The sequence below is a fragment of the Nanorana parkeri genome, unplaced genomic scaffold (assembly GCF_000935625.1).
Source record: "Nanorana parkeri isolate BGI_ZX_2015 unplaced genomic scaffold, ASM93562v1 scaffold597, whole genome shotgun sequence".
Classification (NCBI taxonomy): Eukaryota; Metazoa; Chordata; class Amphibia; order Anura; family Dicroglossidae; genus Nanorana; species Nanorana parkeri.
Genome location: NW_017306865.1, coordinates 793328 through 801493, shown reverse-complemented (window position 1 = coordinate 801493; position 8166 = coordinate 793328).

Here is an 8166-nt window from a genome sequence, read left to right as displayed (position 1 = left end):
TATGCTACTTTTGTAAAACGAGTCACACTCGATAAACGTATCTCTTTTCAACCTGGCTAACTGTTTAATTATGTATTCAATGTCTAGTTGTAAAACAAATATTGAATATATATTTAAAAAGATATAAAACATTAATTTATAAAACATATGCACTTTATTTTTATGATATATTCAATTGGTGAATAACCAAACCATTTCTAGTTCCCCCTTTATCTTTCTGGGTGTAATAAAAGGCAAAAGGAACTTTATCAGCCCTTTGTGAACAGCTGTCTGCATAGGACCCATACTGGTGTGTCTTTCTATAACTCTGGTGGGTTCTCTGGTGTGTTGGGGCCCTTGAACAGCACAAAAAACAGTAGCATCATTACGTCTATCCTTGTATGATTTTAAACCATTAACTTGGAAAAATAGAAGTACAAATATGTTTAGACAGATGAACCTTTATCTTATAGGCAGGGAATATTACTTTTATCTTATAATTACATTTGGTGGCTACGGAATCTATGCTTACTGGAAATATGATCAAGACGAAAATAATTTTTATTTCATCAGGGTGTAAAAGGTTACCCTGGCATGAAAGGCGAAGCAGGACTACCTGGTGATGATGGTGATAATGTAAGTTTTTTATGACTTCAGTAAGTTTGCAATTTGGCAGATTGGAAATGCTTTATGCTAGCCATGCACTCAATTTTTCCAACAAAATGAACCTCTGTTACCAGTTATTAATGATATGTTATAAAGCCATGGTTCTCAGCTGGTGGTTCATGACCCAAAAGTGGGTCGCAACTCTGTATTCGGCGGGTCACCGTGTGCCTTCCACTGCTAGCTAAGAGGCTCCTCTGCCTCCCCCTAGTGCAGCAATGTCAGTTTTCGCTTTGAGCAACCATTCAAAATATGCTGCCCAGCACCGAGTGACAGCTTGAGGTGGGGTGGGTTGGTAGTATGCCTGCAAGGGAGCTCCATCCATACGTTCATTGCTTACAGCTCTTTCACATGCCCTGTAGAGGTGCCTGGACCGGAGTGACGTCACATTCTGGCTCCCGACACCTCTACAGGGCACGCAAGGGAGCTGCACATTCTGGTCAGGAGGTGTACCTTCTGCCCACAGTTCAATCGCCCTCACCAGAAAGCGTGGTATCGCAATGCTGTGCATTCCGGTACGGTGCGACTTAATGACCAAGGATAAATGTGGGTCCTGAGGTTACACAGGTTGAGAACCACTGTTCTAAAGGATCAAGGCCAAATATTTCTAATATAAGTTGCAAACAACTTTTATTATATTAATTTGTATTTGCCATCACAGAATAAAAAGACAGGGTCCTGCACTGGGTACCCTTTTGCAAACATTTTATGTTGTCGTGATTATGCCTGTTGAATAAAAAGTCAAACGAGGGTGCAAAAGTGTCTTCTATAGTTTCGGTGCTTTTTGTATCTCAGCAATACAGAGGGACAAGGCTTCTGATGGCACTTGAAGAGCAAGTTTGCATCTGAAACAAGTCTGTTTATATACATTTGTCAGAAAGCAATTTTTATAGTCTTCATCCACAAATGAAACTACTATGACCCAGCTTGTTAACTCCTCAAAGTTTAATATGTATCTTATTAATTCTTACCTACGTGTCAGTATGACAATATTGAGTTTTTCCCACTTATTTTTAGAACTTTACGAATGCTTCATCTTATGCAGCTGATAATGGAGGAAGGAATAATTGTGAATGTAATTGGTTAACTTTCCCTTATATTGTTTTAGTACAGGGCCGCCGATATATGTAATTCTATTACTAGTCTATTATTTCAGTATCTTCATAGTTCATGTCCAAGGAGAAGGGATTATAATAAAAGTCACCAGCAGTCGATGATGTGTGCAAGAAGTAAAGCACTTTTTTTATTAAATTGTCACATTTGTCATACAGCCCATGCATGGTCCCTTCTTCTGGCGACTGTCGCCCAGAAGAAGGAACCCTGCGTGGCCCCGAAACGTTGACTGTATGACGCATGTGACAATTTAATAAAAAGTGCTTTACTTCTTGCACATATCATCGACTGCTGGTGACTTCTATTATGAACTGTATCTGACACGGCACCATACGTGTTGTCACTTCAAGCACCAACTTTTCATTAAGGTCTGTATGGAGTGCATGTGATTTCGTACTATCCAAGGAGAAGAGATAACACAAACCAGAACAAGGCAATGATCTTTATGAGGCTAACAGACACTAAAAGATAATAAAGATCTTGTTGTACTATTCTGCATAGGAATCTGTGTGGCATGAACAATAGCTCAGTATTTATTGCTATCGGATTTGCTATATTCACTGTCGGATTTGCTATATTTGCTATATGCAAAAGAAAAAGTGAACAAATCCTCATCAGCTTTAGTATGTGCTATTTACACTGTGCTATTAAAACTGGAGCAGACAAAATCTGGAGCAGTTGCCCATGGCAATCAATCAGCTTCTCTCTCAGTTTGCTAAGGTAAGATTTGAAAATAAGACAGAGAAGCTGATTGGTTGCAGTGCAAATCTGTTCCAGATTTTGTCTGCTTCAGTTTTGATAAATCCACCCCCAACTGTATTTTGAAAGCAATTCTTTTTTTTTAATGTGATGGTAACTGATACTTAATTCTGTATTTATGTCTGAGCACCATAGATTAGTTGTTAGATTTTTGTGAGTGTATTCTAATGATCAACCCAACTTATACCTCCAAGCCATACACAGTTATTTGCATGAGTTGTTCCTATTTCATTCCTCTGTGTTTATTTATTTGCCTATTTAAGGATCAGTCTGCAGGAACAGCATGCCAATTACTGCTAACCATTTTACTCCATAAGCAAATAAATATATTGGATGTGAGAAGACAACTCATTCTATTTCCAGAACCTTAACTATAGTCTCCTAAACATCTGTTTCCACTACAGAATAACCTACCTGGAAAAGAAGGAGAAAATGGTGCTAAGGGATATGCTGGCTCACCGGGAGACCTAGTATGTGTTGTGGCTATTACTGACTATGTATGGTAAAAATGTAACCTAAATTGCTTCACAGCCACATAACACAATATTGCTCAACCGATACAATTTTTTTCTAATCTGGCAATGCAGGCAACACAGAAACATATTTTTGGACTCAAGTCATGGGGACTGATTTACTAAAGTCAAATAGGCTGTTCACACTTCAAGGGAATTTAAACTTTGCAGGGATTTTTTCCCTTAGCTTAGTGAATGTGTGAACATTAATTTTACCAAAGATACCCAATCACATGCAAGAAAAAAAAACTAACTATAAACAGAGCGTCAGCTCATTCAATAGGCCAAGGGAAAATACATTTTTTTAAAAATGGAAACCAAAATAATCTCTGAATTGGTGCTGATATTGGTGTAAGATTGTAGTCCATCACAGGAGCGAGCTTGGGGCGGTCCCTACACAGGGACCATGGGGAACAAAAGTAGCCACCCTCCAGAAGGAAGGACAGTGTCAGCACAAATTCAGAGATGATTTGAGGATTCACTTTAACTATTTGTTACCCAGAAGATTTGAAATAAATATTTTGTTACTGGAGTGCTAAAATAACATATAAAGATATTAAAATATATTAGAACTATAATGCAGCCTGCTTCATTTCTAAAATATTAATAGTTTTAGAAGTAGTTATTATTCAATGAGAGTTTTATAAATGATTAGAAATTAGAATTTTTAATTTGTTACTTTTCTGTGACAACTTGTCTTTAGATATACAGTATGCATGTACTAAACAGTTCCGAATGGCTCAGTAGGAAACTGAAACTGTGTAAAAAAATTGACGTGTATAAACCCTTTGGTTAATCTGTTTACTCCATTATGTTCTAAACAAGTGAAGAATTTGTCGTCTGGATAAACTATTATTGTAAACTCTGTATTGCAGGGACCCACCGGCATGCCAGGACTTCCACAACCAAACGTATGTTTCCAACTGTTATTACACAAATATGCATATATAAATGGATGTAAATCATCTTTGTATTTTCAACAGTTGTAGGGTAAATTAACATTTACAGGGTTTGTGAACAACATTTAAGTGACTAGAGTACATTATTATTGGCAATGCAGATAGATGTCAGATTCCATGATTTCATATAATAAGGGCTTGTTCACACCAGCCTCATTGTGCTGCGTTGGGCAGCTTTGCTTAATGCAAAGACAAAACAATTGCCATGAGGCCTATCAGCTCAGTTCACACCACTGCACTGCATTGCTGTGCACTGACAAAAAGTACAGCATCAGTGGCGTCACAAGGGGAGTGCGGGGGAGTTGCAGTGTGCACCCGGGTGCCACCATTGGAGGGGTGACACCAAAATGACTGACATTCATTTAGGGGTCACCCCCTATGAAAAGTCGGCACTCCGTCACGAATCGAGAGCCCGACAGTGTCAGGAGAGAGGAGGGGACCTAGCGGCATAACTCATCCCGCCAGGTGAATGTCCCCTCCTCTCTCTACCGGTGTCCATCACCAAGATGGCCGCCGGCAGGCGTCAATAAGACAATCGCACATCTGCGATGACATCATCGCACATGCGCAATGACATCATTGCGCACGTGCGGCAACATCACGCGCATGCGCAATGACGTAACGGCGGGGCGTCACCCGCTCTCCGCTCCGGGTGTCACCAAGCCTCGGGATGCCCCTGTACTTTTTTTTGCAATGCTCTGTAGTAAATGAAGTGTTATTCTGTGAGCTGAAAAGAAAGAAAGAAGTGAACTGTGTGATGTATCATTTACAACCCATCTGTACCACTCCCTTCACAGCATGTGCTCACTGTTGTGAATAAGCCCCAAGTTTGCTTGATTTGCTGAAGGAGCAGAAATAGGGCCAGAAAGGTAAACCTGTGTTCATTTTAGTCAACTAATTATGTGCTAGCTCTTACAAATGATCAAGTATTAGAAGTGATCACAGGTTCACATTGTTTTAGTTATAGTCACTTTGCAAATTAGGGCCATGTGTTGTGATTTACAAAAGTAGTGCATGCAGCACTGAAATGCACAGAGGCCGGGAGGTGCGTTGGGGTGCCATTCAAATGAATGGCAACACACCTAGTGCACAGTAATGCACACTAGGTGTTCTGTGCGACAGCACGGTATTGTGCAATTAACGCAGTGCTGTGGTGTGAACCAGCCCTTAAACATACTTGTAGCAAAGCGAACAGCCTTTTCTCCTTTTTAAATTAATCCTTCATAACATAAATGTTTTGGCTGTGCATACACCTTAAATGGACCTATTTGTGTAATTTGGGTGGTTCTACCATTTACTTGCACACTGGTGTAATTTAGTCCAGATCAACATACATACAGGCGTTCTGCAAAGTCCTAAACTATATCTAAACCAAAAACACTTTTTAGTAGGGGATGTTTAAACTCCCTTAGGGAAAATCTATCCAAAGGCGAAATTCCCCTTAGACAGTTGTTACTGGAATAGGTGTCCAATTTGGACTCTATCCCCTCTGGTTAAACCTATAAAATGTTGAATTTCCCATAACTTTTTGTTCCAGTGACAAAGGTCACTAAGACAAATAGAGAGGATCAATCTGTAAGAGGGTATAACAGGGTGTTTTAGAGATTTGACTCTACTTCCTCAACCATAGTATAATGACAGAGGCTGTGGTTTCTGATTGGTGCAAACGGTACTCCAGTCAAGAGAACGGGTGTCTGCTCCTGAGGGGGGCGGTCATTTAGCAGCCGCAGCTGAGAAGGAAGCCCGGAAAAAGGAATGAGGTCTTTCTGGTTCCATGCCCTGGTCAGGAGTCAAAGAGGAATGGACTCCAGAACAAAAAAGAATGAGTCCTCCTGTATTGAGCTGTAAGACCCAGATGTGAAGGCTGGTTTATGTCTACTGAAGGATGGTGTTGAGTCTCAGGATCCCTCCTAATTTCATGTATGGTCCTATGAGCTCGACAGTCTCCCACTGTCAACCAGGTCTTTCAAATGTCCCCAGCAGGTCAAGTACTGATATTGGACGAGAAGGCATGACTCGCAGTCTCCGCTATAAATAATCCCGTAGGTGTTCTGTCAGGTTGAGGTCAGGACTCTGTGCAGGCCAGTCAAGTTCCTCCACCCCAAACTCGCTCATCCATGTCTTTATGGACCTTGCTTTGTGCACTGGTGCGCAGTCATGTTGGAACAGGAAAGGCCATTCCCAAACTGTTCCCACAAAGTTGGGAGAATGAAATTGTCCAAAATGTATTGGTATGCTGATGCCTTAAGAGTTTCCTTCACTGGATCTAGAGTCCAGTGACAGCCTGCTTTACACCACTGCATCCGGCGCTTTGCATTGCACTTGGTGATGTAAGGCTTGGATGCAGCTGCTCAGCCATGGAAACCCATTCCATGAAGATCTTTACGCACTGTTGTTGTGCCAATCTGAAGGCCACACGAAGTTTAGAGATCTGTGGCTATTGACTCTGCAGACAGTTGGCAACTTCTGCGCACTATGCACTTCAGCATGCGCTGACCCCGCTCTGTCATTTTACGTGGCCTACCACTTCATGACTGAGTTGTTGTTGTTCCCAGTTGCTTCCCCTTTGTTATAATACCACTAGTTGACTGCGAAATATTTAGTAGCCAGGACATTTCACAGAATACCTGATTCCAATGATTTGGAGGGGTGTCTCAATACTTTTGGTAATATAGTGTATGTATATATATATATATCTTTCTATATATATAGATATCTATCTATATACATAGATATATATCTATATATAAATATATATATAGATATATATCTATGTATATAGATAGATATATATATATATTTATTTAGTAATAGTATTTCACCTGCTTGTTTGGTGTTATTTAAATATATTGATATTTTACTATACTAGTCGTATTCATTTGTTTATTGTTTTAATATTTTTAATATACTGCATAACAAGATCTCCTGTAGCTTATATTTTATTTTTGTACTTTGTATAGAAACATATTAATTTAAAGCTCACAACACAATGTTAGAATTTATATGAATAAGTCTGGTACTGTGACCAACAGATAACACACAATAGTGACACTACCCTGCATGCTTTTTCAGAAATATTTCTATAAATGATCCTGATATTAGGTTTTGTCTTTGAAATCTGATAATGTTAATTTCTGTCATTTATGTTACTTTTAATACTCTAATTCTTGAGAATATTTCAGTTTTACTAATGAATGGCCGCAGAATTTCTACTTGCTGTTTTACAAATGAATTAAAAAAATTAGTTGGTGATTAGCATTGCATAGCTAATAACTTATAATTTATTGTGTTCCAGGAGTGTGGGATTCTGGATATCATCCAAAGACTGACATGTAAGTAGACTGATGTGCTGAAAAGTCGTAAAAAATAACAGAGAAGGGTATAGGTCTGAAGGGAGCCTAAAGGAAAACACACACAGCCGTGCAGATTCCCTTTCTAAATGAATGGCATAGCAGCATACGACTTGCAGTGTCTAAACGCATGTTGTCAGAACATGCGGAAAAACTGGTGGAACATTACAGGAAAGACATAGGTCTTAAACACAAACAGCTTTATAGACTTCCTAAACCCCATGCCTTTTTTTTTACTTATTACTATGATTGGTGGCATTGCTGCTTGCTTCTCTATGATAGGCTGGAAAAGGGGTTTCCATGAAATACTCTTGGAAACATAAAATGATAGAAAATCTTTAAAAGGAACCTTCAGGATTACAATTGCTTTTTTTAATCCTTCCTTCATTACTTTGTGGGTCACAAACCCAAATCATATGCCAGGACATCTGCTATGTACATTCTAATTTCAGATCAGTCACACATACCGTATAGGGTTGCTACCTTTTCTTCAAGTGGAGCCCGAACACTCTAGCGCCGCACGCAGCAATGTTTTTTGGGGGGGAGAATATAGAGGAGAGAGTGAGGAGAGGCAGCTAGGGGAGGGAGTAAGGAGACCAGCTATAGAGAACTACAAATCCCAGCAATACATTATACAGCAATACAAAATGAAGTGAAGCTACATACTCTTTGCTGTTCTGGGTTTGCGCCCTGACGTCTTCAGGTGGTTTGTGTGGGCTGTGCAACATTCTACTGGGCTGTGCAACATTCAGGTGGGCTGTGCGACACTCGGGTGGGCTGTGCGACACTCGGGTGGGCTGTGCGACACTCGGGTGGGCTGTGCGACACTCG